Here is a 20,909-nt window from a genome sequence, read left to right on the forward strand (position 1 = left end):
CAAATATAGCACTTGCTGATCCGATATTAACTATTGTGGTATACAGATGTTCACATCTTGATCCTGTGTAACTGCCATGGATTTAATTGGCAACTGATAGGGGGTTGCAGTGGGATAACTTGGATCACATATTAGTGAACATCCTTTTTAGAATATAAGGTCTTCGGTGCAGGGAAGTCCTTTTCCCATTTCACACTTCAATATTTGATACAATCAACCCTTTGTACTTCCAGAGGGCACACTATGCTGGCAGCAAAAGGGTTAAGATTGCTTATATTGACTGACATTCTTTGCTCTATTTGCATTTTGAAGCAGATTGTCACATGATAACGGAGGGAGATTTATTTTGTCTGAAACCACCTACCGTGTCAATTATACTTTTCCAATGCAGATGCGACTGAAGTACGGTGACGTGTTCACAGTTTATTTGGGTTCTCGCCCAGTGGTTACCAGGCGGTGAAAGAAGCCCTGGTAGATTATGGATATGCATTTAGCGGACGTGGGGAAACACCATGTTTCGATGCCGCCTACAAAAACTTTGGTGAGGAATTGATTTGATTAATAACTTTTAATAAAACATGTCACTTAAAGATCTTTGAGATCTACATATCCATCATATTAATATTTATGTGAAACCTCAAGGTCAAAAACAGCTGACACTGGGATTGTATATTTTCTGGCCCTCTAGCCCCTTGTAGCAAAGGGGTAGGGTAAGGCAGGTTAACTCACTCCCTTTAGATGCACACTGAGTCCTTCTTTCTTTCTGTTCTTTTATTGTAAAACAAACAATAACAACAAATGAGGGGAACTGTGGGTGAGTGGCATATGTGGCGGAGTGGTAAATTAATAATGCCTTGTATGAGAGAGGCAGTAAGAGGTGTGTACTCACAGACTGCTGGATCCAAAATGAAGTGAGCTAGTCTGTGCAGATGGAATATAGTCAGGACTAACCATATAATCAGTGTTGCTGGGAGAAACTAACAGAGGTCTGTGCTGTAGTTGATAGACAGCAGACAAACCAGTGAAGGAAAGATACATTTGTTGCAAATCACAATGAGGAGCAATGACTGCCTCAAACATGCAGAGAGTTTCCAGGACACTCCCCGTCTTGTTTGTTGGGTAATTCCAACCGTGTGTTCCCAGCACACTTGGGGATTGATAAGTCGACCGCTTGTTCTTGTGGGGCTGCCCTAATTGATTAGAGGATTTGACTTCCAGAAGGAACTCTCTTTAGACTGACACAGTTGTCTTGTCTGCATGTGTCCCTGTGACAGTGAAGGGGTACCCAGGCCATTAATAAAGGTATTTGGCCCAGCTGGGTGCCCCTGAGCAATATTGGGGAATTGTGAGTGTCAGCTCTTCAACCCAATTGTAACTGCATGTGTACTGTAATAAAGATGTGTGAGTGTTTACGGATCCAGCAGTGCTAACCAGTGGAGATGTGCAAGGCGTGAGTTTCAGGGATGATTTTACGGTAAAATGTTGTCAGGGTGTGTTTGGGCAGAAGGGGGCCAATGTTGCGGGTTACCCCGAAACTTGCACTCAGGAATCTCCCCAGACTCATGAGGACATGAGGAACACAGACCACCGGATAAAATCCTCCCTAGTAAGCAGTTTGCAGCTCACCGCCAAATCTCACTGCTTCAGCACAAACCAGGGCCGTAAGACCGGGCAGGGAACTGGGTTACATTATAGGTCCAGGAGTATATCCAAATCCCAGAACCCAGTGAGGGGTTCTGTACCTCTCTCACCAGGTATAAGGTGAAGAGAGTTTTAGGGGTTTTAAATTAACGTGTAGAGTGTCAGCTCTGCGACCCAGTGAGGGCTGTAATACTGTGTGTCTCCCACCAGAGCTAAGGGGGTGATAATCATATCATGTTTTAAAGGTATGGGTTATTGTAACAATGTTTCTCTGTATAAGGGGAAAAGAAAATGGTTTTTAACAGTCCCCAAAGTTTAAATTTTTATTCCAGTACTTTTCAGAGGAAGGCATTTAGTATGGATAAAAATCCATTTGCATAGGAAGCAGTGGAAACTACTGTGCCTCTAAGCTTCAAAGAATCAGCTTCAAAGTCCATCCAGGATGAAAGTGTTAACCATGGGTTAGCAAGGATATGGAGGTGTTAACCATTTGGTAGCAGGGAGGAGAAACGGAAGAGAAGTTCAATACAATCCTGGCAAATGTCTACTCGGTCCAGACTCTCCGGCACTGAGCCGGCAGGGGTTCTCACATGACAAATGGAGGAAGATGGTGGTCTGCACATGATCAGTTGCTATACTGAAGCTCTCTGCCAAGTTCTGTAAGAGACTGGCAAAAACTGACGATAGGTGGGTTATTTAATTCCCACGCAGCGGTTGGCTGCAGACTCTACAGATAGGGATTTGGAGGGTTTAAAAATCTGTGCAGCCCCTCAGGTAACAGTTCCATCATGTACCAAGTTCCATCTGAGATTCACCTGAGATTTATCTAAGATTCATCATGCGGTAAAGAGTTCCATATAAGATCTTTCCTGTAACAAGATGTAACATTGTAACTAGTAAGTGTATTTTCGTGCTATTTTGTAAATCAAACTGTGTATGTTCATCGTGTGAATAAATTACAATTTATTTTATCTTCTGCTTTGCTCAGTCAAAGGATCCGGGTATTAAGGTGTTAAAAGCATTGGTCTCCCATGACAGTCCCCCTTATGATGAAACTGGGGATGACCATCGTTGCCTCTGTTGCTGCGCTGACTCAGTCTTTTGTAAAGATACCTAACACGGCAGCAGTCTATTTTACCACCAGGTTTGTGGTTAAGAACCGTGGAAGCATGCTTGAACTTTGCGAACGCTCACTGGAGCCTTGTCTATTTAGAGGAACAATGGAATTCTTGTGTACCTTCAGGTGTCACACGTTTGTGACCACAGTACAGACTGGAATGTGGATGTCTGTAGCTGTTTCCGGGATTGTTACTTGAACAGTATCTTCTGCAACAGATGGGATCTCATCAGATTGCATCAGAGACTCTGATTCTGTTTGTAATGCTGGGCTCTGTGGATGAGCTACAGACACTCACCTAGTGGTGTAATCTTCAGGGTTCTGGTGGTGAGCTGTAGACACTAACCCAGTAGCGTAGTCTACAGGACTCGGGTGGTGAGCTGTAGGCACACTGTGTCACTGATCCGTTTGCGTGGACTTCTCGATTCCCTTTCCTTTAGTTAGGGGATGTCCACTTGGTGGATGGAGTGGAGGCAGAGTTGTCTGATTGTTTGTCTTATCTTGGATGATCTCTTTGTCAACCACCTTCAGGAGATTGTTCTTTTCCTTTTGTGAAGGTGGTATGTTGTCTTTTGTCATCTTGACTACTGAACATCCTAGGCCATTGTCACATTCCTGTGATATGAAGATGTTCTTGGGGTTCTCAGGGATATGACCTTGTTTTTCTTCGTTGCTAAGCCTTCCTGTCACTTGGATATGGCCAAGACATGGTTTGAAGAGGGATGTGTATACACATTCCGTTATGTTTGTTCTTCGGGCATCCATATCGTCCGATTTGTACCCTTTGTCTAAGCATATGTTGCCCACTATGACCCATCCTAGGTCAAGTCTTTGGGCAAATGGGGTGCTGTGGGATCAGTTGTGCTGTTCGCTGATTTTTTGTACTCTCATGATGTCCCTGCCGAGCAGTAGTAAAATCTTGACATCTTGTTCTATTGCCGGGATGCGGTCAGCTATTCGACTAACGTGTGGGTGATGACGTGCAACGTCTGGTGTTCAAATCTCGCTCATGTTTGCTGCCATATGATTGCACTCTATAAGTGTAGGGAGTGGAATTTTGTTTCTACCATGGAGAGTATAGTATAGCCACTTGCTCTACTCCCTGTTATCTCGGTCAGTCCTGTGCATGTTCTGAGTGTGTAAGGGGAGGCATTGTCTTGTGTGTTGAACAAGCTAAAGAATGTTGACTTCACTAATGACCTGTTGCTTTGATCATCGATGATTGCATACATCCTAGTGGCCCTCTCAGGTTGTCCCTTGGTACACTGCAACAAGGCATATTTTGGAGCAGGACATCTTGTCACGTCCTTCTCCGCAAACCTCTGTGCACTGAAATGTGACAGATGGTGATGGTGACTTCTCTTCTCCTTCCTCCCCACCATGCTTTGCCATGGTGGTAGGGTTGTGGAGTTGGTGGTGTGTCAGTATCTCTGGATGTAGAGATGTTACGTGCTTGTCACTGTTGCACACTGTACATTTGATTGGTTCTTTACAATCTTTGAACCGATGACTTATGGACGCGTAGCAGGTGAAGCAAACTCCGAATTCTCTGAGTAGGTTCTTGCGTTCTTCTATGGGCTTCATCCTAAACCCAAAACACCTGTTAAGTTGGTGTGGCTTCTTTTGTATGGGACATTCCCTTTTTGGGTCCCCTAACTCCCTGCTTGGAGTGGTAGAATGATTGGGACGTGTACATGTTATAGAAGACACAGATGTCCTGTGGACTGAGATAGCTGTTCTGGTGCTACCGTATCTTGTCACCTGTCTTTCATTCTTTAGGTTCATTGCAATGGGCACACTTTGTGTACCCATGGTGAAGCTGGGATGATTTTATGTTTTAGCTGCTTCGTGAATAAAGCTCAAGAAGAAAGAAAAGGGGGGAAGGCGACTTGCTTCTCTCTTTTGTATTTTGAACCTTGAGAAGACCATCTTTCTTGAAGGTTATAAGGTAGTTTCTCCAAGAGGGGTTTCACTCCACAAGCAGAGGCTAAGACATTGAGACCTGATAGAGATTGATCTGCTCTTGAAGACTCCAATTCCTGCAGCAGATCTCCGAGTTCTCGTAACTTTGTATAGTCTTTGACCATGTTTCTGGGGAAGTTGTCAACTCTCTTGAAAAGTGCATCTTCGATTGCCTCTGTGCTTCCATAGCACTCCACAAGTCTTTCCCATACTAAGTCAAGAGCTACTTGGGGGAGGTTTGCGTTCGCTCTCCTGAGTCTCTTCACATGCTCTGTAGATTTTTTCCCCAACCATTTGGTTAGCAGGCTAAATTCTTCCTTTGCAGTGAAGCACAGACTCTTGATTGTGTCCTTGAATGTGGACTTCCATATTCTGTAGTGCTCGGGATTGTCGTCGAAGTTGGTGAGTCCTGTTTGTACCATATCACGCCAGATCATATATTTGCCCATGTCTGTTAGGCCTTATGCATCAGTATGTTGGTTTTACGGAGGATGTGGCTGGGCGCGTTCTGGTATGTTGCTCTGTCCACCTCCCATGTTCGCAGCGTTGGACTGTAAGGTCGAGTGGGGTTTGTCATGTGTCTTTTACATGTGTGCAGAGTATGCGCTTGGGGCAATGTGGTTGCTGGGAGGGACCTTGCAGTCGTCTCTTCCTTGGTGTGGATGTGTGAGGACTGCTGGTCAGTGCTGTCTCTGTGTGGGCATACCTGGATTGTGAGCCTGTTTTAGTGCATCCTATGCGTGCGGGCATATTGAGAACTATTGTGGCTGTAGATATCCCAGGTTGTGTATGACTTTGAAGAAACAGCATCTTCTTCACTTGGACTCTCCAAAGCTTCGGCATCTGTGATATCCTCCCCATCAGGTAGAGCTAGTGCGTTAGCGTTTAAACTTTGGAGGCTCCTCACATAGTCTTTAGTGCGTTGGGCTGGATCCCCTGAAGCTATCCGACTGTACAATCGCTCCCCGACATTCTGTCGTGCGGCTGCTTCTAAAACCTCGGCTTGGGCTGCGGCAGTGGCTTCCCTTACTTTACTTAAGGCCTCTATGTTCACGTCCAACTCAGTCTTCTTACACGCAGCGGCTGCTGCGGCGGCGATAGCAGCGACAGGGTTTGCTTCAGTGGCAGCGGCGGTGGCAGCACCGGCAGCAGTGCCTGTGGAAGCAGCAAAAGCATCTCTCTGCTCCGCCTCTTCTAAGCAGGCCCTCTCTAGCTTCATGGCTACTTTTTTCTGATTGTGTGCGGCCTCTGTGGTGGCTTGCGCCGTGGTAGCGTTTGCGCTAGACACGTTGGATCGCGCTGATTTTGCTGACTTTGATGAATGCCTGGATGCGCTGGAGCACTGTGATGTGGTCTCCAGCAAAAGGTCTTTTCTCTGGACTTCAGCCTCTGCGATAGCGGTCTGCATGAAGTCATCACGTTCCAGATTGGCTGCTTCCTGCAGGTCAAGCTGGGTCTGAGTTCTGCCATGCTGCAGGTGTTTGTAGGCCTTAGAAAATATGTGATGGCCTCGCTCAAACCTGTCCTGTAACGACAATGTGCTGCCTGGGACAGATGAGTAAAGAGAGATAAGTGCAGCTGGGCACTTGAGAAAAAGACCCCTATTTGGCGCACCAAAGTCAAAATGGTTATGTAATGTAATTAGTTTTAAAATATAACATTTAATCCTTAATAATTAATAGAAATTGGCACTTAGAATAAAGCAAGTAAAATAAATTACAATAACGCAGTATTAGGTGTTGTAACTAATAAACCCGACTGGTCATGAATTCAACGTATTGGGGTACATTACCTACTAGGTCAGTACTATGACACTAGAAGGTTGTTGTTGATATATAATCCGCACAGCATATCATTCATAATCACAATTTGTTTTGTGTGCAAACGGTTGAAATTTACAGGGGTACAGGGGTACAAGGTCTATCAAATGTTGGCTCTATGAAATACCTCACTTCAAAAAGTGTTTAGACAACTGTGGCTATTCTCATGGTTGTAATTAGAAAATGTTTCAATAAGTGTAGCACAGACAGTGCCTCATTTAAGGCATATCACTTTTGTGTGTTTGAGCTTTAGCCAGCAAAATGATATAATGTATCAATATTGCAACACTGTAGTGATTGATCTTAAATTATATTACTGTATATCCACAGAACAAACCCCTAGAAGGCAATGCAGTGATAAATCACTGAATCTTCAGCACATTGGGAGACAAAGAATATATATTAATAAACTAGTTAGTGTGTATCAATTCTATTTTTCAATCAATATGCTGAATTAATACTCTTTATAAGGTTTGTACATCAAACTGATAAGTCTAGCTGAGGCACAGCTCAATGTGTGGTATGCCTGTGACCCTCACATCTAAAGTATACCTTTGAACTTAATACAATGTATTGCATGGTTAATAGGGGTAACCAGGGTAAACGGCACTGACCCAACACCTGCTCTTTTAGTCAGAGCTGATCAGTAAAGGGTCAGTGCTAATGAGGGTAGGTAAATATAAGATCATAAGTAACGTGCAGTAATGTGCATATAACTTGTAAGTGTAGACAGACAGAGTTACAACCTACTGGTTAGAAGGTTCCCTTGGACAATCCATTATAGGAGCCACTGCATAAGAAAACACGCTGCAAATGCTGGGAGGCAGTGCTACCAGCTGACTCACGTGTAGGTGTCTGAGTCATGCGCGTGCCCTTAGTGTCTGTGCTACACTTATTGAAACATTTTCTTGTTACAACCATGAAAATAGCCACAGTTGTCTAAACACTTTTTGAAGTGAGGTATTTCAGAGAGCCAACATTTGATAGACCTTGTACCCCTGTACCCCTGTACATTTCAACAGTTTGCACACAAAACAAATTGTGATTATAAATTATATGCTGTGCGGATTATATATCAACAACAACCTTCTAGTGTCATAGTACTGACCTAGTAGGTAATGTACCCCAATACGTTGAATTCATGACAGTCGGGTTTATTAGCTACAACACCTAATACTGCGTTATTGTAATCTATTTTACTTGCTTTATTCTAAGTGGCAATTTTTTTTTATTATTAAGGATTAAATGTTATATTTTAAAATTAATTACATTACATAACCATTTTGACATTGGTGCGCCAAATAGGGGTCTTTTTCTCAAGTGCCCAGCTGCACATCTCTCTTGTTTGTAGGCCTTAGTCAGTGTTTGTTGTGTGCGGTCAGCGTAGCAGTACTTACAGGTGTCCGTGGCTCTGACCCGTGTCCTAGCGGATGTCCAGAGCATGGCCTTTGGTAGCCCTAGCTGTGGGGATGTTGCACAGGGGGGAAGTCTGATGACTTCTACCTCACTGTGTGTTGTGTAGAGCTGCAGGAATCTGTGAAGCAGTGCTGGAGCTTCTGTGTCTGTATAGCTGTGTAAAGTGGCTTGCTCTGTAAAGGGGTGTAAAACTGCTTGCTCTGTATACAGTAGGTGTGTAAAACTGCTTGCTCTATATAGCTGTGTAAAGCTGCATACTCTATATAGCTAGGTAAAGCTGATTGCTCTGTGAAGCTGTCTCAGCCGGTCTCCTGTAGAGTTGGATTTTACTGTTTAGAAGCAAGAGCTCTGCTTGTTTGTGTAGCTGCTCTGCACCCTGTAGTGCAGTGAGTGATCTCTCAGAAAGCTGTGAAACTGCAGCTTGTGCCTCAGCAGTGGAGCTGTTTAAAGCTGTAATTGTAGCTCTGAATCTCCCAATTGTAATGCTATTAATTTACTGTTCTGGCCCTCTAGCCCCATGTAGCAAAGGGGTAGGGTCAGGCAGGTTAACTGACTCCCTTTAGATGCACACTGAGTCCTTCTTTATTTCTGTTCTATACACTTCCATGACCCAAGAATTATGCAAATAAAAATATGTAAAATAATACCTGCCAGGGTCTCAGGCCCCTGTTTATAATAGAAAAAAACTATGCACTTAACACAAAAAACAACTGTTGTAGCAAAATCTGTTAAAAAAATTAAATACTCTCTCCAGTGAGTGCAACAGTTCATTCAGGGCCCCAAAGCATTACTTATTAATTGTTTTAATATATATTAAAATACATTGCTTAGATTACATAAAAAGGATTACAAGAACATACAATTACAGTAAATGTAGGATAGTTTCTTAAAATAATAGGATAAAACAGAAATCCCTATACATTATGTTACCATATGTCAGGATTTTCTCCCAGAGAGGTCACTGGCGAAGAAATGTGAAATCATGTGTTTGGTCCAAAACACACCTCTGTTGAAATCTGATTTTCATAATACCTTGGTAAGTCTTCTGTACTATTGTTTCCCTATTGAAACAACATAAGCCCATCCCTGTCGTAAATCATCTGCGAGATTGATGGTTTTACGACAGAGAAAAAAAAAACTTGTTATAAACAACGTTTACGTTTTGCCTTAGTATATAAACACACTCATAACTTCCCTTCTCTAACACACAGACACATGCGCGTTGCCTCAATAGATTCAGGCGGTCATGACAGATGAAACGAGACTAATCACAACCGTCTTGATCCTAAATTTGAATGACAAATGGAAATCTGTCCTTGGCACCTCTTACCCATGCAGTGTGTCCTCTCATTTCATGCCACGCTTTGCCACAATTACACACATGTAACTCTTAGTATGCACAGTAGATGACATCCCATGATATTCTTATTTTTAATAAAGTCCTCCAACAAAAGCATAACCTGTGTGTCACCTCTCTCTGGAATGCACCAGCAATTATTCACAAACGTTTAATTTTCTTTGAGTCTCACAGAGTCATCTTTGGTTTGCGTTTATGACCTTCTAAACAGCGCATATGTTGGCTCTTCGTGATAGGCCCCCCCCAATTAAGTCCTCTTTGAAGACTAGCACAGACCTAGGAAAATTCCTGACCTGTCATAAACCTAATATATTGTATTTTAAAAGCCAAACTGTACCTACATTAACCCCTGAAGCACCATATTGATTAATATACATATTATCATTACAATCCCATTGTAACTTTATAATTACATTAAGTTAATAATTAAAGTCTCCCAGCCACAAAACTGGGCCAAAATCTTTTCAATAAACAGCACCACATACTGTATGGCTTTCTGTGGGATTCCTTTCTTTTAATAAATCTTTCATTATTTGTTCCACTGGTTTTGAAGTCAGGAGAGATTGATAAATTGAGCAAAAGTACTCTACTGGTTAGGTCCAATACCCCATATCTTATTTATTTGTTATTTGCTTACCAGGATTTGCTTTTACCAGTAACATGGAGAGGTGGAATCAGCTCCGACGCTTCTCTCTCACCACTTTAAGAGATTTCGGGATGGGGAAGAGGAGCATTGAGGATCGGATCCAGGAAGAGGCTGAGTGTCTGGTGACTGAACTGAGAAAGACCAAAGGTTGATACCTTATTACAAATAGGAAGTTTAAGATGCATTATTCTTCATTTTATTTGCTCTCTCCATATTGCAGAGTCAGCGTTTGACCCCAGCATTTATCTCTCCCGAGCTTCCTGCAACATTATTTGCTCCATCACATTTGGGAAGCGTTTTGAATACAATGAGGAAGCAATGCAAACCATGATACACATGATCCATGACTCTTTTCAGCTAATAAGTTCCACCTCGGGACAGGTAAGAAATCAGTAGTATTGATGAGGACTGGGTGTATTCAGAACCTGTTCTTTAAAGGGTTCGTCCCACATACTGTAGGACCAAAAGGATCAGCCCTATGTACTAACTGCTAAAGCAATCAAGGGGTTAACCCTTACCACCACTCCCGGGACACTCCTCCCATCACAACACCCACCATACCCCCACCCCTCAACAAACCTAACCCTCCTGCCTTCCTGTGACTAATGGACAATAGCCCTATTAACCAAATGTGGCTAATAGGGCCTATGGCCATGAAAAAGACATGTATTAAAAACAACACATTACAACTTATGTAAAAGAACGTAACCTAATAAAATAATACATTTAAAACATAAACCACACAGATTGTCTGTGGCTTCCTATGCCCTCTCAATGGGGTGGGCTGTAAGGAGGTGAGAGGGGTGGCTGTAAGGAGGGGGCTGTGATGAGGGGGAGTAGGGTTGTGAGAAGGAGTAGGATTGTGAGGAGGGGTAGGGTTGTGAGGAGGGGTAGGGTTGTGAGGAGCAGTAGGGTTGTTAGGAGAAGGAGGGGGGTGAGGTGGAGGGGGCTGTGTGGAGCTGGGAGTGGGCTGTAAGGAGGTGAGGGGGGCTGTAAGGAGAAGGAGTGGCTGCGAGGAGGAGGAGGGCTGTGAGGAGAAGGAGGGGGCTGTGAGGAGGAGGAGGTCAGTGGGATGTGTAGAGAAAGCACCAAGTGTGGGATAGACTTCAAGAGGCACGGGGGTGGGGGGTGGGAAGGGGATGCAGGATCATCAGGTGGGGGTTGGGGTAAGGGTAGCAGGGCCTAGAGCAGGGTAAGAAGCAGAGGGTGGGTAAAGCCTTGGGTGAGTTCTTTTTACAATGGGGGTGTAAGGGAGAGCAAGGTCAGGGTGTGGTAAGTGGTCAATCTGTGACAGGGGAGTGGGGGTAGGTGGAGGTAGCATGGGGGCAGTTGGAGACAGAGGTTAGGGGTTTTTCAGGGGGTGGCACCTCCAGGAGCTACTCCCTTGGTGGGGAGACCCTTGCCAGGGTTGATAGTAGGGGCAGCAGATGGGGGGACTAGTGTGGCAGCTGGGGGGGCAGGGGTGGCAGTGGGGGCAAATGAGGGGTTAGCAGGGGTGGCTGTAATAGCGGCACTACTGGGGGAAGCCTAAAAGGGGGTTACAGCAGTGGAGGACAAGAGGAAGGAGGGGTGTAGAAGGCTGTTTTAGGGACGCTTACATATGCTTTGCTAGCCTGCTGGGAATGCACCTGTTGATGACAGTGAAGGACAGGGTATGGAAGGAGGATTATGTGAATTTGCTGATATTATTGCAGGCCTAAGTCTAGAGCCTGCAAAGTCAGATTAAATTAAATGAGGAGGAGGCAGAGCGGGAAAGGAGGCAGGCTTCCAAATCATTTGGGGACTGGTTGCAGGCATTTGCAATTTTAGCCAGTGTAATTGGGGAGATGAAGCTTGAGCACTGCTCAGCGTACTTCAAGTATGTGGATACGATACGATAGGGACTTCATGCAGAAAAAGGAAATTCACAGTTGCGATGGTGCAGGAAAGATATGGACCTGTGGATGTCCAAGATGATGCTGCATAAATAAAACCCTTTCAGGCCAGGGCCGGCAGTTCAGAACATGCTTGGAATAATGAAGGTGGTGCTGCTGGCAGTATAACGAGGGACAGTGTAAGTTGGGTTGAAGGGTGTCATTTTGGGTACGAGTGCAACGGTTGCAGGGGTAGCTATCCCGTGTTGAAGTGCTTTAAAATGGAAAGGGGGGTTTCAAGAAAGTGGAGAGGCTGGAGCAAAGAGCGAGGACACCGGTGAACATCGATGAGATGGCACCGTGGCTACGCCACTACTCGGATTTGAAATCCCTAGACAGTCACATGGGGGTAGTGCAGGAAATAGAAAGAGTGGTGGAGACAGACAGAATGGCAGGCCCGTTTTTTTCATCTCCCCAATTACCCTGGTTGAGGGTTTCTCCGTTGAGGGTGGTTCCAAAGAAAGAGTCAGGTTCATTCCGTTTCATGCATCACCTGTCACACCCGGTGGGTAGTAAGTGAATGATGTTATTGATGAGGAACTATGGAGGCCACAAAGCTGGTGAAGCTTAGGGCTTTGGTGAGGAATTTATGGGGCTTAAGAAGGCCACAATGAGGTGGGGTCCAGTCCGTGTTGGGCCACCTCAATTTTATAACCAGCATCATACCGATGGAAAGGGTCTTTGGGATGTGACTTTATCAGTGTATCAAAGCAAGTGAAAGGAGACCTGCAAATGTGGGACACATTATTAGAGCGGTACTATGAACATATCCTGGCTATGCAAGGAGTAGTGGAGAGTGGGCAGATAGAGCTCTATACAGATGTGGATGGATCTGTGGGGTTTCAGACAATATTTCAGGGTGATGGGGCACTGAGCGATGGCCATAGGAATGAGATCAGCAGATGCTAAGGGGAACTTAACGTTCTTAGAGCACTTTCCTTTGGTGGTGACAGTAAAGTTAAATGAGATGGAGTAGGTCAACATGGAGATCATCTGCTGGATGGACAACATGGGCGTGGTGGCGGCCATGAATGAGCTATTGGCCTCATCTCGGGTGGCGGTCTGTTTGCTGAGGTTGCTGGTTCTAAAGTGTCTAGATCGTAAGGTATGTTTCAAAGCAAGGCACGTCCTGGTATTGGATAACAAGATAGTGGATTCCCTTTCTCAATTTAAATTTGCAGTGTTCCGGGAGTGGGTTCTGGGAGCAGCTACGATGGGGGAGCCATGCCAGCAGAGGCTGTAGCAAGAAGCAGGTTGAGAGTGATTGAGCTGGTGAGGCTCCGGTAGCCACGGGTATGTGTTCAGCATACACCAGAGGTTGGGAGGAATGGCTGGTCTGGTTAAGCACAGACGTGGAAGTGCAAAGGACTGAGGGCCCGAGGATAGAGGCAACCAGGGATAAACTGTTAAGGTTCCCGATAAAGAAACGGGAGTTAGGAGGATCAGCCTCAATGATAGCGAAATGTTTAGTAGGAGTCTCCTTCTTAAAGTTGAAGGGAGACAGGGATTGTACAAAGGATCCAATGTAATTGATGGACAAGGGCACACAGATTTTAATCAAAAATAATTTATTGTGCCATAGAACACACAATGTTTCGGCCTGCTGGCCTTTCTCAAGTGAAGCGAATGCCACTTCACTTGGACTAAGGTATCCTCCCAGCCTTACAGATAGGGTCTGGGGAAGTGAATGAGCCCTTACACAGGGATAGGCTGTTTATTTGTTTATTGTTGTGGTTACTGCATTGTTGAAAGTGATGGGCTGAATAAAGCCATGGTTTAATTTCCCCCAAATCTGTCTCCCTGGTTGTACCTCTGCACAGGTCTCTTACAATGATAGTTTGGTCAGAAGTTTCTTCTAGGTTGCGTTGGCTTGGAGCTAGGAATGACGCAGCGGTAAACAAATCTAGGAAGAAGACAAATAAGGCAATGGCGGCATTGATGCTGGATGTAGGGGGGTTGCAGTATGGCATGAGGACCTTGAATGGGGGCTTAAAAGCCTATTTAGGGAGGATGAAGTTCATCAATCAGACATCGGGAATGATATCTTGAGTGTAGCGTGGCAGGCGCCCTGGAAAAGGCAGTGAAGCTAGTGGCAGCTTGCAAGGCCAGTTTAAGGCTTATTAAATTACCTTGCTTGTGGTGGGACTAATATTACTCTGGGGGAGGCGAAAACTCAGTCAGTTTTGGCTCCTGGATGGAGGTCTCAGACCTCGGAAGTGTTTTAGTTGGGGAAGGCGGTACCGTTCCAGCCTAGTTATGGTTGAAATGGTGGTGACCTTCCGATGCGGTCTTTGTGCCATTTGGATTAAGGTACTGAATGGCTAGATGAGCATGAGCTGAGGGTATTCCTCAAGCTTCTGTAGATGTGGGGGGTTTAGCAATCTGGTTGGGTCCATAGTGGGGGATAAATATTATATATTTATCTTGTTGTAATAAATAAAGCTGTGGCTTTTAATTTTTCCCAACAAGTTGTATGCCATGTTTATTGGGAATGGAAAAGGGGTCCAGCTCAAGGCATGTGTAAGTTATGTGAATTGACCAGCATTGGTTACCCTTATTAAGTAAAGCAAGTATAGCAACCTTTCCTGACCTGTATGATCTGGCTATTCTAAATTCATGCTAGACCAGTGTCCTTATTTGGGATGCTAATTTAAGAGTTGCAATTTAAGTTCATTTGCATTTCTAACTTCCAGACAACTAAATAACTGTAAACACAATTTTTCAGGAAAAATGTGGGATATGTGGATGTGAAAATGCTAATTTTGCTCATTGTTTATGGTACAGATGCATCTGTCGGTTCCGGCCCAGATTCTGAAGAATTCCATGAACATGTTGGGGAAAATCCACAGCATAGTCCATATAGTCCATAGACGCTGTAATTGCCCATTGGATTAATACAGCAGGGGTCCTGCATTTGAATGGGACTCACGCTGTGTTAATTCTACCGGGCTGTGAGTCCCATTCAAATGCAGGGACACCCGTAGTGTTAATCCGATAGGCCATTACAGCGTCTATGGACTATGCTGCAGAGTGTTTGCGAGATGCTTGTGAATTTTCCTCACATGAACAAAAAACTTTGTTCCCGTGAACTTGTCACGCTTCATCAGGGGAAGGAGGAGTCTTTGCCTGGTGTAACCCAGGTCTTTTATATTCTGGGATATGAATTCTCTAATTGCTACTTAGCATCAAGATAATGAATAAATGTATTTAATCCATTGGGTGGATCCACCCTGGGTTACACCAGGCAGAGACTCCTCCTACCCCTGATGAAGCATGACAAGTTAACGGGAAACATGCGTTGTGTAGCAATTACGTCATGACGCTGACATCCACGTAGTGAACGGACCAGAAGGAGTACTAGCGGCGTGGAGATGGGTTGTATGGCGTTGGCGTTAGCCACGATGTGTTTATTGTCTATCCATTGTACCGATTTGTAGCAGAACTCACAGCCTTTATTGCATATACCTGCCGGGTTGAAGTAGAATTTACATAGTGACAAAACTACCAGCGAGATGCGGGATTGTTATGGGTCACTTAGAGCTCTCTATAATGATACACTCTAAGGCTTTGTCCCCACTGGCACAGAGCTTGCTCATGCTTGGAGAGCTCTCCAAGCATGAGCGCGGGCTGTTCTTTAAAATTTCGCAAGCGCTCGTGGCGGGGGGGCGGTCGGGGTGGGGGGGTTCGGGGTTGACGATGCAGGGGAAGCTGAGAGCGCTAGAGAGTATAAAAATGTTGTTTATCTAAGCGCAGATCACGAGCGGGGACTTGCATATATATTTTTATGCAAGTCACCTCGCCAAGCGCCGCCCGCTCAGCGAGCTCAGCGCTAGCGGGGACGCAGCCTTATACAGCACCAAGATATTAGCTACTTTTGTTGCTGGGGGAACTGTTTGTGGAAAGTTACAGTTTTTTCACTGAGGCTCCTGTATCTGTTCATTTGTATCGTGGCAATAGATACACAGCGCACTATTGTGAGCCTTCCATTCAGATACAATTCGCCACAGTACCCAACTTATGATAACTTCTTTTTATGAGAGTACTGTGGGAATCCAGCGACAGTTTTAGAGTGCTTCCGCTGGCCATTTCGTCTGCTTATCTATTATGGTGCCGTATGCGGATTTGCCAAATTTTCTAATGGACATACAGTATAGCACATACAGCAGCAGATAGTCCAGTGGATTGCGTTTGAAACAAGCAGCAGATATATAGCAGGACACGGGACCGTACGTTGTTACGGTGGATCCTCCATGTTGACATCACATGATTTTACACTCGGCTGATATTGGTTACTGCTATCGGTGGAAACACCAGAAGAGGGTTACTGCGTTAACAACGTCCTTATGCCTCACTTTGATAGAGGCTACTTGGAGCCTGGAGATATTTAACATACTGTTGTCTATAACACATATGCATATTCTCACTTAACTGCTTAGATTGGTTCGGATGAATGTTATAAGACCTTCATCAGCTGATACTATACATACATCTTTGACCGATCCATGGCTCACCACCACCCCACTTTATATCCATCTCCGCCCACTCCTTTATAGCTGGCTCAATAGGGATACTCTATTAAGGTGGTCTGCTACTGTTAAACCTACAGTGGCACTTGCGCACAACTATTATTGCTAGTGTTAATATGCAAGAAATACTGTAGCCCAGTGATTTTAAGGGTTATTCCCAACTTTATTATCCCAACGATACCACCTTTATTGTTGGTCCGATTTCACTGAGGGGATTTTATTCACATTGTAAATATACCTTTCACCTTGTTTGTTATTATTACATATATTTTAATAACAATTTATAATTTTTTCTTATTAGTGGGGTCTCTGGGAGCTAATTATAGCTCTTATAGTCTTGAGATATTTTGAGTATAAGATTTTTAGCTATTATTGCCCAATATACTACTATATACTACTATACTGTTTTAAAATAATAATAATAGTGTAGTGTATTTTTACAAGATTATCTCTCAGGGATGTAGAAGGGTCTTCACTTGCCCCCTCTTTTTTTGGGTGGGGAGAAGATGGAATGTTGGAGGCGGAGCCTCTGAGAGTATTGACCATTGTTTGAAAGATTATATTGTTATCACAAATTATTAGTAGGAAAATACAGAAAAAGGAGACTCTATAACAGTATATAAGTAGTTTGACCCAGTAAACTGTCACATCTCTTTATCAAGATGTTTTTGTCCGATTCTTAGATCAATTCAAAATCTTAGTCTGTCCCACATTAATTATTAAAATGTTGGGTCTTCTGATCTAAACATAAAATACCTAAGTGTTTGAGTTTGCATTGTATCATGTCTTTGGACTTTCCGACACACAAAAAGTTCTGGTGACTAAAAAAGTGACAAAAACCCTCCACCGTACACTGTAAAGCAAATACAAATACTAATGGTGAGCATCTTCACATCTCAGACAGGTCCTCAACACTGTCTTTCCCCATTATCCATTAGCATACAATGCTTCCACTGCAGCAAGGGATTCTGGGTAATAACATGCAAATAAGCACTCACAGAAAGTAACACGGTTTCCTTCATATCCTTTTAACATGGATCCCTATAACCTTATGCCTTCAGCAATATACCACTTTTTCAGCACAGTCAGGGTTAAAGAAATGCATTGCCACAAACCTTCTCACAGACCACTATTTCAAACAGTGTGGTGATGGTTTTACTGTGAAGCTGGTAATAGTTATAACCAGACACAAATAAAATTATGGTAAGTAAAAAACGTCACATAAACCCTCCAGTGTACAGCAAATAAACATACCACATGTGAGCACATTCACATCTCAGACATGCGAGTGCTCATTTGCATATCATTACCCAGAATCCCTGGCAGCAGTGGAAGCATTGCATGCTAACAGATAATGGGGAAAGGCAGATGTGTGGACCTGTCTGAGACATGTGAATGGGCTCACAAGTGGGACTTTTCCCATGCAATAAAGTAACAAAGGAGGGAGACGGAGGAGGGGGTATGAAACCTTTCATTGGACCAACAGGTAGTTGATATGTTACTAGCTTTCGAACCTCTCAAGCCCTTCATTGGTTATGCACGGAGGTCCGAAAGCTAGTAACATAGCAACTACTTGTTGGTCCAATAAAAGGTTTCATACCCCCTACTCCCACTCCCTCCTGTGTTACTACTGTACATGGAAGAAATGGAAAACAATGTCTTGTAAGGAACAAGAAGAAAAGAGCCCCTATACTCAGCACTCAATATCCAGGTAAGGGAATTGATTAAAATGTTACTTTTAATAGTTGATAATAAAAAAATAATAATGGACAAAGACAAGACGTGAGTAATAACAGAAAAACACAAAATATAGCTGTAATCTATGTATCAGGAGCTGCGTGACTAACAGGTTCGTAAACTTGTGGCTGTATCACTATTTGGACTTCGGAACGCTGACCCCAATTAATCTACTAGTGGGAAACGGAATTACACGTTTCCTTATGTGCCCTTATCTTTGCATATTTAAAAATACTTTAGCTGTTAATAGTTTTCTCCCCAAGGAGGGTTCTAAATTCTCCCGATTTAGCTGTTGATACATATGGCGTAAAGAACAATTCAGTGACTTATTTCCCGTTCATCAGGGACTGACCTGGATCTATATATTATACCATTATAGCCAGGAGTCACCACTAATATTCCCTAATATCAGGATGTAATTAGATTACAGCTATATTTTGTGTTTTTCTGTTATTACGCATGTCTTGTCTTTGTCCAATATTATTTTATTATTATCAACTATTAAAAGTTAAATTTTAATCAATTCCCTTACCTGGATATTGAGTGCTGTGTATAGGGGCTCTTTTCTTCTTGTTCCTTACAAGACATTGTTTTCTATGTGATTCGCTCCTAGCACCATATCAATTATTTCGACTGTGGCAAGAGCACTGGTTCTCCTTTCCCCTCCCCCCCACCCCCACATTTACATGGAAGAAATGACCAACACAGATGCCCACCCTTCCTTACAAACAATAGATATTTTTTTTCTAAAACAAAGCATGTAATTGTCTTTAAGACACTTTGCTCCTAGATGGGACTGATCCTTTAACCCATTAAAGATACCACCAATATTAGGTCACTTTGGTTTACGTGGGACTGTCCCTTTAACCCAATAATTAACTCACTGTCATTAGGCCACTTTGGTCCTAGGAGCGACAGTTTGTTTAAACTCAATAAAATGAAAGTGACCCAAGCACTGCACTTTTTTGCAAACCTCTTTTTTAAATATGCAGTTTCGACACTCAACTAAACGTCCCAAATGAATACCAGGATCTTGAGTCAGCGGAGCTTTGCAAATGATATATGAGATTCTGGCTTAGGTTGGGGGGACACGTGCTTTTGTCTACACTTCATTGTATGGTAGTGAGTATTTCTTACATGCTCACTCTGCTCACCTATTATAACCTCACATTTGCAGATGTACGACATGTTCCCAGGTTTCATGAAATATCTGCCAGGAAAACACAATAAGATCTTCAAACATCTGCAAGACCTTCTGTCCTTCATAGATAAAATGGTTCAGATAAACCAGAAGACACTGGATCCAAGCTCACCTCGAGATTATATTGATGCTTTCCTAATACGGATGGAAAAGGTATTGTCAGTGAAATAAAAAAGGTCTTAAAGTCACATATACTGTAGGTTCACAGGAAAAAAGCTGGTGCATAATTGGCGCAAAAACATTTAATACACTGAAGCAAGATGAAAATTGCCCTGTGTTGCAGAAATAACACAACGACAAATGGGTTATCTGAATAGTCTTGTTTATTCAGCCACAAAAAAACATAGAATACAAAAAGAGTTTAATTCAGCTTAGGTGTAAAGTAACAAACAAAAACCCAGAAAAGTCCAGCTAAATAACATGGGTTGTCCTTTTCCCAAAGAGGGTGGTTCAAATCCAAGAAAAACACATTCAAGGGTATGTGTCCCACTTGCTGCAGGTTTGTCTCCCTCCAACGTTTCAGAATGTGCTTTTCCAGTTCAGATAGGCACCAGGAACAAGTGGGAGCACTGGGTTCTTAAAGTCCCTTAAAGAGGCAGCTGGGACCTTATTTATTAATCCAGCCTTTTTTTAAACTGGGATTAACCAGGTCACTGCTGGACTCCAGACCTTTACATAGGTCTCCTAGGCATGGTGTTGGGTTTGTGAATGTACCCTGTCACGCACGGTTTTGCTCCCAAATGACTGTGATACATACTGTACTGTACAGTAGACCCTTTAAACACAATTTGGCTATTGAGGATCCCATTCTTCTATCCCAAGCTATTTTTAATCTCTTTGTTGGTTTAACATCCACCTTCTCTGCCTCGAGGCTTCTCATGCACATTAGAGATGATTAAGAACACACTGGATTTGCATAAAGGAATTACTTTATTAAACTAGACGACAATGTGGTTCTGGTGGACCTTCATGACCCCTGATGCCTAGCTTAGTAAAGTAATTCTTTTATGCAAGTTCAGTGTATTCTGGAGCATCTTTACTTTTGAACTGCTGGTGTTTGGTTGTGTGCACCCCCATGAGGCTCCTGTGGGTAATCCCCTTTTCATTTTGTTATTTTTCTTTCAATTGTTTGTGTGCTTTGCTGATCTTTCTGCTTGTATGTTCCATGCACCCACTACCCTTTCAGTGAAGAAGTACTCATCTGAGTCTCTCACAGTGCAGCTTCAGAGCAGGACCTATTGTTATGGCACTTCTCTTTCTTTGAAATATCCTTTCCTTTTTTGAGTTGGGTCTTCTGCCACAAACCCAATAAACTTAAAAAATAAAAAAAATGGCATCAGAAAATTAATCTTCAATTTAATTTAAAAAAAAAAATGCTATTAAAAACAATGGGCTTCTGAAATTAATTGTACAGGGAACAAAAACTTGAAATAGATGAAGAGGTGCAGCATTTCAGCTTAGCCAAAACTCAGAACACAATGTGAGTTTTTAAACAAAAAAAGATCATGACTCTCAAAGTAAAAAAATAAATTGTATACAATATATCATTCATATAGTGTATAAACATAGAAAT

The 20,909-nt window shown here is 43.1% G+C and overlaps 1 pseudogene; it reads left to right on the plus strand.

Moving 5' to 3' along the window:
- Nucleotides 1–20,909, plus strand: part of LOC142498668 (cytochrome P450 2B4-like) — a 51,171-nt pseudogene that overhangs the window by 12,243 nt on the left and 18,019 nt on the right.

Source organism: Ascaphus truei, chromosome 7 (genome assembly GCF_040206685.1).
Source record: "Ascaphus truei isolate aAscTru1 chromosome 7, aAscTru1.hap1, whole genome shotgun sequence".
NCBI lineage: Eukaryota > Metazoa > Chordata > Amphibia > Anura > Ascaphidae > Ascaphus > Ascaphus truei.